We start from the raw sequence: 19,055 nt of genomic DNA, 5'->3' as shown, positions 1-19,055 counted from the left end.
TGACAGGGTGACATGGCAGGCAAATGCCTAGATAAAATTGTTCAGCCTCTAGAGCAGGTGTGTGTAACCCTAGGCCCATGAACTCCTAATTGGATCCGTGAGTGGATGTGTATATGTGGATTTTTCAGGTAAGAAAGTTAATACTTGTCATCAGATGCTCAAAAGGATCCCAAACCAAGAAAGTTCAGGAACTCTCACTGGTTTAAAGGCTGTGCCTCGCAAACTCAGCCTGGTTTCAGTGACAGCAGTCATCACATCTGGATACATGGAGTCAGGGGAGAAAGAGCTTTGCTCGAACTTTCCTTCAAGTCTAGAGAATGCAAAAGCTTGCTGTATTCTAAGCGCAGTCATGCCATGTTTGTGCGGTTTGTTCCTTTTCGTGTGTGAGGATGCTTTCTCGTCTGCTCTTCTAGATCCACTGAGGGATATAGCTGGGAAATGTAAGGTAAGAAGAGAAATCCAACCCCCTTTGACCACAGCCCTCACTTCATATCACATAACTGACAGAACCCCTCCTGCACTCCCTCCCAGTCCCTGGGATCCCTTGAGCACTGACCACACCTAATCCTGTTATTAATCTCTAGATCCATTCTTTTCTTTTTTATTGTGGGAAAATACACATAACATACAATTTACCATCCTAACCATGTTTAAGTGTACTGTTCAGCGGCGTTAAGTACATTCACGTTGTTGTGCTACCATCACCACCATCCATCCCCAGAACTTTTTCATCATCCCAAACTGAAACTCTGTGCCCATTAAACACTAACTCCCCATTCACCTCTCCCCCCAGCCCTAGGAAGCTCTATTCCACTTTCTGTCTCTATGAACTTGACTAATTTAGGTACCTCATATAAGTAAAAATCATACAATATTTGTCCTTAAACGTCTGGCTTTTTGCACTTAGCAGAATGTCCTCAAGGTTCAGCCATGTGGTAGCATCTAGCTTCCATTCTGAGTCACCTGTGGACCACAGTGAGTTAGCTTCCCAAACCTGCCTCTTCACGGCTGACACATAGGCTGGCTCTCAGAGAGCCGGACCGAATGCTGAGCCAGATGCTGTGAATCTTCACTTCCCTGGCACAAATGAGCCTCTCTCAGGGGCTTCCTGGGGAAGACAGATGGGAGAGATTATTATCCCAGGCCCATGAGGTCTCCAAGTATTGCCAAATTAATTCATATGGATTTTCTTGATGTTTTTCTTTTTTTATTGAGGTATAATTGGTCTATAACATTATATTAGTTTCAATTGTACAACATAATGATTCAACATGTGTATATATTGCAAAATGATCACCACAATAAGTCTAGTTAACATCTGCTACCATACAATGTTACAAATTTTTTTTTTCTTGTGATGAAAACTTTTAAGATCTACTCTCTTAACAATTTTCAATTGATGTTTTTCAAAGATAAAAGACTGTCTTTGTGGGAAATTCCCTGGCGGTCCAGTGGTTAGGACTCCAAGCTTCCAATGCAGGGGGCACGGGTTCAGGGAACTAAGATCCCGTGGGCACGGCCAAAAAAAAAAAAAAAAGACTATCTTTGTGCACCAAATATGCACATGAATAGAAAAGGCTATCAGATCTTTCACTAGGTGAGGTTGGAGCAAGTTCTGGAGAAGCTCTAGTGAGGAAGAGAGGGGATGCTAATGAAGAATCAACCAGGACTGGTAGATAGTCCCAAAGCATCAGCTTTCTTCATGGGAAAGTTGGGCTGGAGAACACAGTGGGACCTCCTACTCCAACCCCACTTGACTGAGAGCAATCAGGCCTGTGGCTGTAGTGAGGATGTGACTCTCCTCCAGGAGGCCCTGCTCCAGGGTGCCTACAACACGAAGGTTGGAAGCACAAGACCTGCTCCACCTGAACACAGGCAGGTCCAAGAGGGGACAGTCAACTGCTCATGCTGCACAGGGGTACACGTGACTTTGACTGGTCAACCCACCCTATTGAGGATCCTGATCGAACTTAGCCAATGATCAATAAATCACTCTTCTATTAAGAAGCAGCCAGAAAAGGGATGAAGGGGGAGGCAGGAAGTGAAAGTATTGGGGATGGTCATTCCTCTCTGGGCTGAGGCAGGATGAGGGGATAAGAGGAAAATAAATCCACCTTGCAAATTCCAGAAAAGCCAGCCTCACTGTGCCTGACAGCAACGGCCTTCAAACTGGACGTAGCAAAGAGAGTTGCTAGTTTATGAGCTCTCAGCAACTTTTAGGGAATTAATTTTCAGATCCTGAACTTGAGTTTGTCTTCTTTCTTAAAATTGTCCTGCCAGAGAAGCAGTGTGGTCAAACTATTATACTGGTGCTCTATTTCTACCTCCCTGTTCTCCATAGTGCTTCTCCCACTTAGGAAAAGTGTTAGGGTTAGGGTTAGGGTTAGGGTTAGGTTTACGGTTTGGGTTTGGGTTTAGAGTAGGGTTAGGGTTAGGGTTAGGTTTGGGAACTCAATCTCTCGCTCATCTGAATCTTCCAATGGTGCATTGCCACTCAGTATAAAAATCTCCAGGCACCCAACAAAGGGCAATTTAAAATAGTGGTGTTGATGAGAAAATGAATAACTCTAAAGGAATGTCTTAGGTTGGTGTATTAGTTTCCCATGGCTGCCATAACAAGCATTTCCACAAACTTGGTGGCTTGCAAAAATAGAAATTTATTTGCTTACAGTTCTGGAGGCCAGAAGTCCAAATTCAAGATGTCAGCCAGGACCAGCTCCCTCCTAAGGAAAAATAATCCTTCCTTGCCTCTTCCAGCTTTTGGTGGCTCCAGGCATGCCTTGGCTTGTGGCTGCATCACTCAATCTCTGCTTCTGTCTTCATATGGCCTTCTCTGTCTTTGTGTCTCCTTGTCTTTCTCTTATAAGGACACTTGTCTCTGGATTTAAGGCCCCTCTTCTGGGGTAGTCCAGCATGATCTCATCTTACAATTCTTTTCTTTTTTTTTTAAATTTTTTTTCTTTTAATTAATTAATTAATTAATTATTTTATTTTTGGCTGCATTGGGTCTTTGTTTCCGTGCGAGGGCTTTCTCTAGTTGTGGCAAGCGGGGGCCACTCTTCATCATGGTGCACGGGCCTCTCACTGTCGTGGCCTCTCTTGTTGCGGAGCACAGGCTCCAGACGCGCAGGCTCAGTAATTGTGGCTCACGGGCCTAGTTGCTCCGCAGCATGTGGGATCTTCCCAGACCAGGGCTCGAACCCGTGTGCCCTGCATTGGCAGGCAGATTCTCAACCACTGTGCCACCAGGGAAGCCCCATCTTACAATTCTTAATTATATTTGCAAAGACTATTTTTCCAAATAAGGCCATATTCACAGGTTACAGGAGTTAGGATATGGACGTATCTTTTCGGGGGCCACAATTCAACCTACTGCAGCTGGGTTACCCCAGAAGCATTGCCAAGATCAAGACCTGAGTGCAAATTCTTTTTTAGGGAGGTGATCCCAGGAAGCATCAGCAGGAGAGTGGGAAATGATTGACGGAGAAGAGAAGGAAGCCAATACAGAGTACCTTAATGAGTTACCATTGTGAGAAACAGGGGTTCACTTCCAGAGAGAGCCCTGGGGAGACGGTGTAGAACACACCTCAGGGTTCTGAGTCAGGGAAGCTGTAGTATTCATGCTCAGAATCTCGTTTGTCATTGACTGAAGGCTGTCCCCAAGGGTATTAACTCCCTGATCCTTGAACACTCAGGCAAAGTGAAAGCTTTCAAAGGATCATTCATATATGTATTTGAATACGTAGTGCATGTACTGAAATGCTAAGTGCCTAGGGGATGTGGGTGGGGTATTGATAGCGTCTGCTACTGGGCAAGTCAGGTAGTTTTTATTTCATTGCTTCTATCAAAATTGAAGAAGGAGCTACTAGAGTTGTCCGCCGACAGGTCATTTAAAATAATATTTAATGGAAGATCACTGAGTGATTTTTGGCATAAAACCGAGAAGAATTTCAAAAAATTGAGTGACATTAGTATACAAATTACTTCCAGACTCCTCTGCACATTTATTTGAACAAAGTTAGTTACTATATATGGGGATTAAGTAGGAATATGTGATATTCATCAATATATAATATTTATCACTGGACACATGAATTAAAAGTTTAAAAGGCCAATAAAATTTTACTTTATGTTGTATAATTATGAAATTACATAGCATATTTAACTTGCTTTTAATACACTTAAAACCTTATGGTCACTGCAAATTTTAACATTTCTAATTTCAATTTACATAGGTATTTTTGTTCTGGAGAATTAAGATGCTGTGATCAATAAAAAATGAACAATTTGGAATGGAAACATAGGTTTAAAGGGAAAAGAGAATGATGGAAAATGTCCTGCTGTTAATATAGTGCTTGTTTTTTTTTTAAATGGATGATGGATGGATAAATTTAAGGGATGAATTTAGATACTGCTGGATATGGGTAAAAGAGTGACATGATTATTTTATTCTAAAATGTAAGTATTGGGCTTCCCTGGTGGCTCAGTGGTTAAGAATCTGCCTGTCAATTCAGGGGACATGGGTTCGATCCCTGGTCCAGGAAGATCCCACATGCTGTGGAGCAACTAAGCCCGTGCGCCACAACTACTAAGCCTGCACTCTCAAGCCCGCGAGCCACAACTACTGAGCCCGCACACCACAACTACTGAAGCCCGCACGCCTAGAGCCTGTGCTCCGCAACAAGAGAACCCACCGCAATGAGAAGCCCGCGCGCCGCAACGAAGAGCAGCCCCCGCTCACCGCAACTAAAGAAAGCCCACACGCAGCAACGAAGACCCAACGCAGCCAAAAATAAATAAATATAATAAAAAAATAAAATAAAATAAAATGTAAGTATTTATGTAACCCAGGAAATAACATCCTTTGCAATTCCATATGCTTACAATGAAAAATTTTAGAAGTCACTCTAAACTTCTTTTAGGAAACATTAACTAACCTCTAAATCTGAATCACAGATTCCTAGAAAAGAGGGTCTGATTGGCCCAATGTGGATCAGATACCTACCCCTGGTAGAATCAGTTGTGGTCAGTGAGGGTGGGGTCACACGGACTTTCTGTCCACTTGGTAGGGGCTGTGAGGGGTTGGGTAGCATGTGCTAGATGGTTCTTGGAGAAAAAGGTGGCACCCAAGAAAGCTTGACTACTTAATATGCAAGTGAACCCCAGTAAACTGATTTTTACGCTGAATCCTTTTTTTTTTTTTTTTTAATTTAGTGGGAGATTTTTGAATGAAATTGATACAGGCTAACGTCTTTTTTTTTTTTTAATTATTATTTATTTATTTATTTTTTTAGCTGTGTTGGGTCTTCTTTTCTGTGCGAGGGCTTCCCCTAGTTGCGGCAAGCGGGGGCCACTCTTCATCGCGGTGCATGGGCCTCTCACTATCGTGGCCTCTCGTTGCGGAGCACAGGCTCCAGACGCGCAGGCTCAGTAATTGTGGCTCACGGGTCCAGCCGCTCCGCGGCATGTGGGATCTTCCCAGACCAGGGCTTGAACCCGTGTCCCCTGCATTAGCAGGCAGATTCTCAACCACTGCACCACCCGGGAAGCCCCTGAATCCATTTTTTAAAATATATCTTTTGAGGGAATAGATGGTGGTCACTCAGAAATACATTAGCACCAACTCTCCAGAAAATCTCTAGGCACTGATTTTCAGAGGCAGTTGAGGGTGCTGCCCACGCAGCCAGGCCCTACCAGCTCTGTTTGTCTCCACTGTAGGATGAGAAGCAGATCGGGCTCTTTGTTCATGGATGGAAACACTCAGAACATGAAATACCACATAAACCTCCCTCATAACATAAATTTCCTTCCTTCTTCCAGGCAGTGGTCCAACATGTATTTTAGGTTCCTTCTTTAGCATCTGTCAGTGTCTCTACCTCTTATTTCATAAGCCAACCTATATTTTGCTCTTATATTTTTAATCAGGTTGAGTAATGCAGCTACTAGTCTAGACCAAAATTGGATTGATTTGCTTGTGACGATTAATAACACAACAGGGAATAAAAAGGAAACATGTGCAGACAGTGTGTCTCTGGAGAGGTACCCGAGATTCTCTGAGGAACCGGAGGCTCCAGTTCAGTGTTTCCCAGCATTTTGGACATTTCTGTACTCTCTTCATGAACTTCACTATATCGCTGACTTGTACTATTATAAAAAATAGCTGTGTTGAATTGTACACTCACCATTTAGAGTATACAATTCAGTGTTTTTTAGTATATGCACAGAGTTGTGCAACCATCACCATCAACTAATTTTAGAACATTTTCATCCTCCACAGAAGAAAGTCCAGACCCACTAGCATTATCTCCCCATTCCTCCCCTCTACCCGCCCCTACCCGCAAACACACTTCCCAGACCTAAGAAACCATTAATTGATCTACTATATATCTCTACGGACTTGCCTATTCTGGACATTTCATGTATATGGAATCATATAATTTGTGGCTGGCTTTTTTCACTCATATAATGTTTTCAAGATTCATCCATGTTTTAGCATGAATTAGTACTTCAATCCTTTTTATTGTCAAATAATATTCCATTATATAGATATATCTCTGTATTAGTCAGAGTTCTCCAGAGAAACAGAATCAACAGGATGTGTATGTATGTATATATAGAGATTTTTTAAAAATTTTTATTTTATATTGGACTATAATTGACTTACAATGGTGTGTTAGTTTCAGTATGTATACATATATCTATTCTTTTTCAAGTTCTTTTCCCATTTAGGTTATTACAGAATACTGAGCAGAGTTTCCTGTGCTATAGAGTAGGTCCCTGTTCGTTATCTATTTTATATATAGTAGTGTGTATATGTCAATCCCAAACTCCCAATTTATCCCCGCCCCTCCACCTTCCCCCTTTGGTAACCATAAGTTTTTTTCTAAGTCTGTGAGTCTGTTTCTGTTTTGTAAATAATTTCATTTGTATCATTTTTTTTAGATTCCACATATAAGCGATATCTTATGATATTTGTCTTTCTCTGTCTGACTTACTTCACTTAGTATGGTAATCTCCAGGTCCATCCATGTTGCTGCAAATGGCATTATTTCATTCTTTTAATGGCTGAGTAATATTCCATTGTATATATGCACCATATCCTCTTTATCCATTCATCTGTCGATGGACATTTAGGTTGCTTCCATGTCTTGGCTATTGTAAACAGTGCTGCAATGATCATTGGGGTGCATGTATCCTTTTGAACCATGGTTTTCTCCAAATACATGCCCAGGAGTGGGATTGCTGGATCATATGGTAGCTCTATATTTAGTTTTTTAAGGAACCTCCATACTGTTCTCCATAGTGGCTGTACCAATTTACATTCCCACCAACAGTGTAGGAGGGTTCTCTTTTCTCCACACCTGAGAGAGATTTATTTTTAAGCAGTTGGCTCATGTGATTCTGGAAGCTTGGCAAGTCCAAAATCTCATGGAGTAGGCTAACAGGCTGGAGCCCCAGGAAAGAGCTGCAGTTCAAGTCCAAAGGCAGTCTGTGGGCAGAATTCCTTCTTGCTCAGGGGAGGTCAGTCTTTTATTCTCTTTGGGCTGTCAACCGACTGGATGAGGCCCACCCTCATTATGGAGCATAGTCTGCTTTACTCAAAGTCTATAAATTTAATGTTAATCTCATCCCAAAAATACCTACACAGAAACATCCAGAATAATCTTTGATCAAATATCTGGGCACAATGGCCCAGCCATGTAACCATATCAAATCAACCATCACAACTATGTTTTATTTATACACGCACTGGGTGATGGAAATTTGTGCTGATTCCATTTTTTAGTTATCATGATGCTGTTATGAACATTCATGTACAAATTTTTGTGTGGACACATGTTTTCATTTATCTAGGAGTGAAATTACTGAACTAAATGACAACTCTATGTTTCACATTTTGAAGAACTGCCAAAACATTTTCCAATGCAGCTGTACCATTTTATAGTCTAACCAGTAATGTATGAGGGTTCTAGTTTCTCCATAACTTTGCTAATACTTGTCATTATCTGTCTTTTTCAATATAGCCTTTCTAGTAGTTGTGAAGTAGTATCTCATTTCCATTTTCCTGATGACTGATGATATCAAACTTCTTTTCACATGCTTGTTGAGTGGCCTTCTGTATATATTCCTTGGAGAAATATTTATTCAGATCCTTTGCCCATTTGTTAACTGGGTTATTTCTCTTTTTATTATTAAGTTATGAGTTCTCTATATATTTGGAATACAGGTCCCATATTTGATATATAATTTGCAAATATTGTCTCCCATTCTGTGGGTTGTCTCTTCATTTTCTTGATGGTGTCATTTGTAGCAAAAAACTTTTTACTTTTGCTGAAGTCTAATTTATTAGTTTTTTTTCTTTTATTGCTTATGTTTTTGGCTTCAGATCTAAAAAAAATCGCCTAATCTAAGGTTTCAAAATTTACTTCTATGTTTTCTTCTAAGAGTTTCATAAATTTAGCTCATATAGATGTGTCTAATTTTGATTTAATTTTTGTGTGTGGTGTGAGGAAGGGATTTAACATCATTCTTTTGCATGTGGCTACCTAGTTGACCCAGCACTTGAATTTTTGCTTTTATTACCTAACTTGTCCTGAAATCAATTCATTTTCTGATGAATTGATTTCAGGAAAATAAACAAATTATTTTAAAAGAAAACGTTATAACACTACCATAAGCGTAAAGCTACTATTATTTGCCATATAAAGAGGGGAACATAAATATAAATACTAAGAAAACAAAACAACCCTATAAAATGTTAGAGATACAGATAACTGCTAAAGGCCTCCTTTCTTTATTATCAATAAAAAGGGAAATCAGTGAGTATTAGGGAGTTATTAGGGATATACCAGCACCAAATGGAGATGTTCCAAGTTAGAAGGATAAAAAGAAGGAATTAAAAAGGAAACATTTGTCTCACTGAGTGATTTGGGGTGAATCAGGGCCTCCCGATGAATGAACAAATAGGGAATTCCCTATGCCCCCTAAGCGTGGGTCCCACCCGGTGGGAAACCCTTCTCTGTATCACTAACATCAACAGTAATGGAAAGAACCTGGGCTGACGGGGGAGCCCACTGTGGGTTTGATCCCAGGCTCATCACTTATCACCTGATTCTGGGCAAGTTACTCAGCCTTTCACAACACTGTTTGCTCAGCTTTCCCTTCCGAAAGGGTGGTCTGAGGATTTAATATTGAGGTGTATGGAAGGCAGTTCAACAGAGGGTAGGCATAAAGAAATGTGAGTGCCCTCTCGCCACTTCCAGAAAAACAGAGAATCCAATACCCAAGCAGGTGGGGTTTCCCAAAATGTGGGATGCTAGTGACATTGGAATCTCCCTGGAGAGGAGATTCCGTTGCACACAGTTGGGGGACTGCTCTCATAGACCTGCCTTGGGTCTCTATGGCTTCTGTCACTTCTGTTTTGACAGACTGGCCTTAGTGAATTTTCCATTCCTGAAGACACATCCTCTGACAACCACTCCCAAGGTCCTCTCAAGGCTCGGGGAATTTGGTTTTATGAATGACAGGAGAAAAAAGCTAAAAACATGGAGAATCCAAACACACTGCCAACAGAAAATACTTAGCTTTGAAATGGCAAACTCCTTAATTAACATTAAAAGTCCATTCCAGAGGCTGGCCAATGAAGGTAATTACAAATGAACACATGAATAAAAGTCTTCGGAGTGTAATCCTCCAGGTTACTAATATCAACTATTTAGTCAGATTTTGTTAACTGATTTTCATGTTGTGAAAAAAGTCTAAATATATGATGGCATTTAACAAGACAGTAAAAAAAAAAAAATGTTCTATATCTTGACCTGACTGGTGGTTAGACACACACACACACACACACACACGTGTGTGTATGTATGTATTTGTGTGTGTGCATGTGTATCCATCATATTGCACCCTTAAAATTTGTGTTACCTCTCAACAAAAAATAAATATAAGAAATTACTATAAAAAAACACACTGCCAAAAATTCAACCTTCCTAAAGACAGTAGCAGCATCCACGGTCTATCGCACTCGCATCCTCTTCCCAACCGCTGGTGACAAATACTAAGAAGCAGAAACAAGGTACCCAGGCTACCTGTGGGCTGCATAAAGGAGGGCTGGAAAATCCCAGCTGAGAATAACCAGTTCCTGAAAACCCACAAGCTCTTTCCTGCCATGAAGAGTTACTGACCCCTTCCCTCCAGACTGAGCCAGGCAGGGTGGGGTACAGATGCGAGATGGGATACAGGAACCCATACCTAGAACCTCTCTGCCCAGGTGGGGAGATGAACCACACAGGAGGGGTCCCAAGGTGTGACATCTAATCTGAGTTCAGGGGAAGGATGGAGAAATAGTGGCCGGAGAAGGAAAGAAAGCATATATTCCAGAAGACCAATGGGTGGAGAGGCTGGAGAGCTAAGATGCACAGTGGGGTGGAGGGTGGGCCTGAGGGGGAGAAGGCAGAATGGAAACAGATATCAGAAACTTGGTGTTCTTTCTTTAAAACAATCAATTCCATCCTGCCCCCCATTAGGTCCTGTATTTCCGATTCAGGAAAGAATGAGATGATGCCATTTGCAGCAACATGGGTGGACCTAGAGATTATCATACTAAGCGAAGTAAGTCAGACAAAGACAAATATCATATGATATCACTTATTTATGGAATCTAAAAAAATAATACAAATGATAAATAAGTGATATCATATGATATTTGTCTTTGTCTGACTTACTTCGCTTAGTATGATAATCTCTAGGTCCACCCATGTTGCTGCAAATGGCATCATCTCATTCTTTCCTGTGTTGTATAAACTTTAATCTCAAAACATTTCATGTGAGGTGGTAATGGTATGGTGGTTATAGAGGGGAGAAAAACCAGAGAAAGGACAGCATTACTAGAATCATACTGTTCCATAAATGGGTTGGGGGAGATAGAGGAACAGATGAAATCATATTGGCAGCCGCTGGGGCCAAGTCAAGTGGACATGGACCCCTTTTCTCAACCCTTCCCCAATTCATTTCACTCAGTTGAACCTGGGTGATGGGTACATGGGGTTTTTTTATCCTATTCTCTCTACTTTTTTGTATATTTGAAAATTTCCATAATAAAGAATTTTTAAATTGCCTAATTGATTATAATGTAGCTGGATATACCAAATTGTATTTAAAATGTATTTAAGAGGTATTTGTTGCTCCCAAAGTATTTCAAGTTTCAATTACTTTGTTCAACTGAAGACCCTGATTGGATGGATGATGAATAGATAGATTAATAAACAGATGGAGGGATGCATGGTCAAATTGCTGCTAAAATAAAGACTTGGTCTCCGGAGCCCTGGCCACAGCTCCAGAGTGCACTTACCTGCCCAGTTCTAATGTACTAACCCTTGCTGCTTCCATCTTTGATTTTCCTTCTAAAGCCAGATCTCTGTATCAAGACAGATAGACAAGATCCTTTTCTCTCCACCTCCAATTTCACTCAGGCTCCTTTTGGGTCACTGACATACCTGAAAGATGTGAAATGGTGACCTCAAGATGAATGGCTCCAGGGCCTGTTACCAAATCCCCCAACAACCTATTTTCAAACAACAGGCTTAAATTATATCTTAAATGTGGGTGTTTGCTGTTATTTTAAATTTTATTTATTTTATTTATTTTTGGCTGCGTTGGGTCTTCGTTGCTGTGCGCGGGCTTTTTCTAATTGTGGTAAGCGGGGGCTACTCTTTGTTGCCATGCGCGGGCTTCTCACTGTGGTGGCTTCTCTTGTTGCAGAGCATGGGCTCTAGACATGCGGGCTTCGGTAGTTGTGGCACATGGGCTCAGTAGTTGTGGCTCTCGGGCTCTAGAGCACAGGCTCAGTAGTTGTGGCACACAGGCTTAGTTGCTCCGCCGCATGTGGGATCTTCCTGGACCAGGGATCGAACCCATGTCGCCTGCATTGGCAGGCAGATTCTTAACCCCTGCGCCATCAGGGAAGTTCCGTTGTTTGCCATTATTAAGATTTCCTGCTGTTCTTCCCCATCCTGATCGTTTTTCCTTTGGGAAATTAATAGAGGTCTTGCATTCACTCAATCACTGGTTGACCCCCATTTGTTGAACTCCTATTGTGTGCTACTAAAAATTAGCAACACGGAACCTGCCATGGATTTTTTTGTGGTTCTATGAGGATTTACTGTTAACACAATTGCTTATATGAGGATAGTGAGGTCTTCAAACTCTTCGGGGTGCACTTTCCAGTGGTGTGCTCGAGCTGGCTCAGCCAGGCTCCAAAGAGCCTACTGTGGCTTCTCTTCCCAACTTCCCAACTCTGTATTCAGTGACGCTAAACTGGCAGCTTGCAACCAGCCATAAGAGGAGTATTTACACCACAAAACCAGCACGTTCTCCAAATCAGGGCTTTCTCCCCTCTCCCCCCTCAACCTCAGAGCCAGTTATTAAACATTTACCAGGACACAACAGACTTTTTGCATGTATTACCCCATTTTCTCTCTACGCTACTCCTTAATGTAAACAATTTACTCATGAGAAAAGCCAAACAAAACCACTAACTGCAGGACAAGACTGAGTGAAAGCTGCAGCCCGGTTCTTATGACTCCAAACCAGGGGCTCTTCCCCCGACAACCCACACTCCCCCCTAACCACCTCCTCCCCACCCACCCTCCTAACTGTAACTGGCTCTCCTTTACTTCTCATCTTTTCCCTTCACTTTTTCCAACCAGATTTTAAGGACAAGAAATAACAAGATAGAAGATGAAGGGGAAACAAGGCAGGCTATGGTTTTTTAAAAATATAACTTTTTTAAAGTAAATAACAAAAGTAGCATATAACCTAGAGTAGCACTTGTTATGGGCTCCATTATTCATAAGGATCCTCACAGGCTAGCCTGGGGGATTTCATAATATGTATTGAAAAGGGTGGATATGGGCAGTGATAATAGTTACTCTAAAGACCAGTAGGGGTCTTCCCTGGTGGCACAGTGGTTAAGAATCCGCCTGCCAATGCAGGGGACACGGGTTCGAGCCCTGGTCCGGGAAGATCCTACATCCCGCGGAGCAACTAAGCCCATGTGCCACAACTACTGAGCCTGTGCTCTAGAGCCCGCAAGCCACAACTATTGAGCCTGTGCACCACAACTACTGAGGCTGCATGCCACAACTACTGAAGCCCATGTGCCTAGAGCCTGTGCTCCGCAACGAGAGAAGACACAGCAATGAGAAGCCCGTGCACCGCAACAGAGTAGCTCCCACTCACCACAACTAGAGAAAGTCCACGCACAGCAACGAAGATCCAATGCAGCCAAAACAAATTTTTAAATAAATAAATAAATAAGACCAGTAGGATATTAGAAATGAAAAAAAGAATTATTAGCAATAGATTATTTATATTCCAAACAATAGAGACTATAGATAAGAGACCAGAAACTCAGAGCCTTGGGATTTTCAATCTCTCTCCATATATCTCTGAATTTGGTTTCTTTCTCTTTTTTCATTATCTGAGTACCCAGGTGCTGTGACAAATATGAAGATGACCTGTTAGAACCCGCAACTTGAATTTTCCAGGCTGGTTCCAATTTTTTTTTTTTTTTTTAATTATTAGCACCTTTAATTATTATTTATTTATTTATTTGGCTGTGTTGGGTCTTCGTTCCTGTGCGAGGGCTTCCTCTAGTTGCGGCAAGCGGGGGCCACTCTTCATCGTGGTGTGTGGGCCTCTCACTATCGCGGCCTCTCTTGTTGCAGAGCACAGGCTCCAGACGCGCAGGCTCAGTAGTTGTGGCTCACGGGCCTAGCTGCTCCGCGGCATGTGGGATCTTCCCAGACCAGGGCTCGAACCCGTGCCCCCTGCATTAGCAGGCAGATTCTCAACCACTGCACCACCAGGGAAGCCCTCCAATTTTAAATAATTACGTATTGTATCAAAACCCTAAATTTGTTACCTAAAGTCATTGAATTTTTATCTTTTTATAATCCTTTTCATATAACCATTCACAATTTTTAATATGATTTATGAGGTTTAGCCTGGGTCTTTGGTTCAGGAAACACAGCCACTGTATTGGGGACAGTCCCGATCCAGGGCACTTGTGGATTGCTGGAAGAGCTGGCTGTAGTTTCCGATTCAAGGTGGGTGAAGTTGCTTTGAAGAAGCAATTGCCTCTTTGGGCTCAGAAGGCTCCAACCAACTACCTTGCAGAGAAATAAAAAAGAGATTCAAACATTTGCTACACTATAGCGAACAGCTCCCATTTACAGACTGTTGCACAGCAGGGGCAGGCTATTACCAACAAGGCACAGTGGGGAAATGACTTGCCCAAAGTCATCCAGCTTGAAGAGCATCACCAACCAACTTGAAAGGCAATGCCTGTCTTCCTCCAAAACCTGTGTTCTTTTCCTCAGTGCCCCGGTCTCAGGTCATGTGCTGGCAAGAGATTTGTGAAGAACTAGGAAGATGTTCCTAAATAAAGCGATGAATGGTCTCCCGGATCCTCCTGCTACTTCCCTCCAGCACAGCCACCCCACGGTCTGCAAACTCCTCACCTCCTATCTTATCACCTCCCAGGACAGAGCGTCTCAACATCAAAATTAGTTCCTTAAAGGGAGCTTTAAAAAAATGTCTAAGGCCAAGCCTCCCCGCCCCCCTCCAGGTCAACTGAATCAGAATATCTGGAGGGAGGGTCCTAAGCGCAGTAGTTTTTAAACTCTCCTCTTGTAATTATAATGTGCAGCCAGGGTGGAGAACAATTGTCCCAGAGCCAAACACAGTAGTTCTCTGCCTGGGGCACACAGGGTTTTTTTGGTTTTTTAAATTTATTTATTTTATTTTATTTTTGGCTGTGTTGGGTCTTCGTTTCTGTGCGAGGGCTTTCTCTAGTTGCGGCGAGCGGGGGCCACTCTTCATCGCGGGGGCCACTCTTCATCACGGTGCGCGGGCGTCTCACTATCACGGCCTCTCTTGTTGCGGAGCACAGGCTCCAGACGTGCAGGCTCAGTAGTTGTGGCTCACGGGCCTAGTTGCTCCGCGGCATGTGGGATCTTCCCAGACCAGGGCTCGAACCCGTGTTCCCTGCATTGGCAGGCAGATTCTCAACCACTGCGCCACCAGGGAAGCCCCACACAGGTTTTTAAATAAAAGAAACATTCCCCAGCTTCTGTCCCAGGCCAATCAAATCCAAATGGCTTAGTGTTGTCTTTTAAACCAGCGGTCCCCAACCTTTCTGGCAACAGGGACTGGTTTCAAAAGTGGAAGACGATTTTTCCATGGTCGGGGCGGGGGTGGGGGCGTGGGGGGAATGGTTCAGGCGGAAATGCATCTGCCGCTCCCCATCACTCCCCATCGCTTGTGTTTCCGCCTGGACCGCAGCTCACCTCCTGCTGTGCGGCCTGGTTCCTAACCGGGGGTTGGGGACTCCTGTTTTAAACCATATCACTCTACAGTCTAATGCAGGGGTGTTGTTAGGATGCTATGCTTTGTTAATCTGTTTTCTTTAGTTAACTTCTGGGGCATATTCTGACCATTATTATACACTGATAATTAAGAAGAAAAGAATCTCGGTGAGGGGCCTAGCGTGGGTTTCTTAAGCTCCCCACCTGATGGCCATGGGCACCTCGTGGGGAGCCACTAAACACAGTGCTGTTTCCTTCAGGCTGATAGAGCACAAAGGAGTCAGAGGTCCCAGGAGGTGTCGGCCACAAAGCTCCTATTGTCTAAAAAGAAATTCCTCAAGGCACAACGGAAAGCCATCCTACTCTGTAGAATCCATCAGGAGCCCACATCCTGGTAGGCCTCCCTAGCAAGGAGGTATGGGAGAGACAAAGATAATAACGATAACTGCAAATGCTGATACGGCACTGTGTTCAGGCACTGTTCCAAGCGCTTTGCACGTGAATTCATTAATCCTCGCTGAAGCTAAGTCTGTGAGTCAGAGAGCCATATAAATGACAGCAATAAAGAGGGGTCTAGGGTAGTACCGCCCAGTGGCATTAATCTCCAAGAAACATGGGTTTTTGTATAATAATGGAAGAGTAATGGTCTGGAAGCAGTAGCTGGGAATGAGGCTAATGTGAACCGTCTCTCCAGATACATATTTTCTGTGAGAAAATAAACAGCCTCCGCTTGAAAGAACTGCATAATGGGTGGAGATCTCTAAGTTAAAGTTTTCAGTTAAGGTCAAGAGAAAGGAAAATGTTGAGGGCAGAGAGTGAAGATGTATAGAACTATAAAAACCATGGAATGGAACATTTCCAGAGGATAAGTTGCAAAGAATACAAGGAAGAGGCATAGAAGGAGGCTTGGCTAAGGAAGAGAAAACAGAACATGAGGATGAGAGTACGGTAGAAGGGAACAAGCCAGAGGGGCTTACGCCTTAAGTGGTCACTAAGAGATTAGCCACAGGTCTGCCAAGAGTTATTAGTCCCAACAGATCCCTGGTGGATTAGGAGTAGGGTGCAGATAGGGGGGTAGGCTTTCAGGCTCTCAGAGTTCCACAGTGGTCCAGATAGGAGTCCTTTCAAAGGCAGTCCTAGCCTCTGATGATTAGAAAAACTCCAACCAGTCCGAAATCAGCTGTGGGGTGAACTGATTATATGGCCGTAGATTCAGAGGCTACCAAGAGCCAAAGGTAACATATAATCCAACTCAGGTGCTACGAAGACACTTGAGGAACTTGGAGATAAAGAACGTTCACTTGATCACAACAGTTATCCTGAAGTGTAAAGTCACAAAGTACAGCTAAAATATTAACAGCAATTTGTATTCTAGAACATCTACACGTTCAGGGGGAAGGAGGTAGGGCTAGCAGGTATGCTATTAGTGATTAAAATAATTTTCTTTAACAATTTGTTAAGAACAAAATCTATTATTGAGGCTGTCCAGTCTAAGTTATTTCAGATAAAAACTTATCAGACCTCATTAACTATCTTCTCAGAGGACAGGAGTCACCAGGCACTGAAATCTGTTACAATTCTTAAGTTTCTGAATTACTTAAACCTACCCATCCAAATGTTTTCATTCCACAACATATTAAAGAACTTAAGACACACTGCCACCCAGCTACTAACAATTCTCACCTCAAGACCTTGAGCCGTTTTAGTCCTCCTGGAATATTCTTCTCCCCAATATCTGATCTGCAAAGCTGTCCAAATGTCATTCATTAGAAATGACTTCTTGCCCCATCCTACTTAAAAACAATAAACCCTTCCCAATCACCTATTTAGTGTAGAGTTCTATTTATCAATACATACTAGCTCAAACTAATTACTGTACATGGTTTGTCTTCAATAACTGCTCTCTGCTTGTCTGCTTTATCTTTCAGTTTTCGAGAGGGAAAAGGTGTACTAAAATCTGCAACTGTTGATATTTCTATTTCTCTCTTCAGCAATCTATTTTTGCTTGATATAATTTAAAGCTATATTAAATGCATATAAGTCAACAGTAGACATTATCTTTTCATATTTTCATTGACATATGATTGACATATAACATTTTATTAGTTTCAAGTATACATGACTCACTGTATGTATGTATATATTGGAAAATGATCACCACAGTAAGTCCAGTTAACACCTATCACCACAGTTAAAATTTTCTACCATTTTTTACCATTTAATTTTTACTGTTAAATTTGTTATTTTTTAATCAATGTATAAGTAATACCTCTTTGCCATTGTATTTTGCATTAAATTCTATTCACTATTCTCCATCTTTATTCTGGTTCATAGTAGCTTGCTATATCTATTTCCAGCCTTTTATTTCAATTTTTAAGTGTGTCTCCTGTAAATAATCTTTAATACAATCTGAGAATCTGAGTTTCCTAATTGGTTAATTTACCCCATTTACACTTACTGTCATCAGTGTTTCATCAGAATTTCTGCCACCTTATTTTTCATTTACTGTAATCTTTGTTCCTCTCTTTTTCTGCTTCTCATCAGATAAACTGAGTTTGCTTCTGATTTGAGTTTAACATTTGTGGTCTTACGGTAGTTTTTATAACCATATTCATGTTTTGTGCATGACAAAAAATTCACCAATTTCTTAATCTTTTTAACATCTATAACTTCCTCTTAAAAGGCACTTTAGCTCTCTTTTTTATTTTTATTTTTTAAATTTTATTTATTTATTTAATTTTTGGCTGCATTGGATCTTCGTTGCTGTGAGCGGTCTTTCTCTAGTTGTGGCGAGTGGGGGTTACTCTTGATCGTGGTGCGCGGGCTTCTCATTGCAGTGGCTTCTCTTGTTGTGGAGCACAGGCTCTCAGCGTGCAGGCTTCAAGTTGTGGCATGCGGGCTCAGCTGTTGTGGCACACGGGCTTAGTTGCTCCACAGCATGTGGGATCTTCCCGGACCAGGGCTCGAACCCGTGTCCCCTGCATTGGCAGGCGGATTCTTAACCACTGCGCCACCAGGGAAGCCCTGCCTAAGGATATTTTTAAATGCTGTCACATACTAATGCTAATTTGGTTGGATATAAAATTTTAAGCTCAAAATTATTTCTCATCAATACTTAAAAAAATCCCTCATCTTCTTACATTCAATAATGCTTTTAAGAAATCTGGTTTTTCTTCACAGTAATTATCACTACCTGATAGTTTATCATAGATGTGTTTCTCTCTCCCCCTACTAAAATATAAACTCCATGAAAATAAGGACAATTTTGTTCACTATTATATTTGTAATATCTAAAACAATGTCTGAAGCATAAAAGGTGCTCAATAAACACAGATTGAATTATGGTTCTTTACCCTTTAGGCTTTGCCTGTTAAATTCATTCCTCAAGAAAGAAACCACAAGAAACCTAAAGCCAAATTCTGAAGTTATCACACTGTCACTTGAATCTCTGTCTTTTCCTATCTGTTCTGATAAACTTGGCAAGATCAACAAAGGACTTTTTGTGTTGAGACTAGAGGCTTCACTAAGTACTTGGTTCTCAGATGCCTCTCCTTTAGGTTTGCTTATCATTATTCTCTTTTAGCTTTCCAAAACTAAAAGGCCCTCTGCCAAAGTTGGGGGTAGGCTGGAGGCAGGGGATGGAGGGACATGATACAAAACCCTGCCTCTCTTACCTAAAAAAGA

The sequence above is a fragment of the Balaenoptera acutorostrata genome, chromosome 18, assembly GCF_949987535.1.
Source record: "Balaenoptera acutorostrata chromosome 18, mBalAcu1.1, whole genome shotgun sequence".
Classification (NCBI taxonomy): Eukaryota; Metazoa; Chordata; class Mammalia; order Artiodactyla; family Balaenopteridae; genus Balaenoptera; species Balaenoptera acutorostrata.
This window is presented reverse-complemented; position numbering follows the sequence as displayed.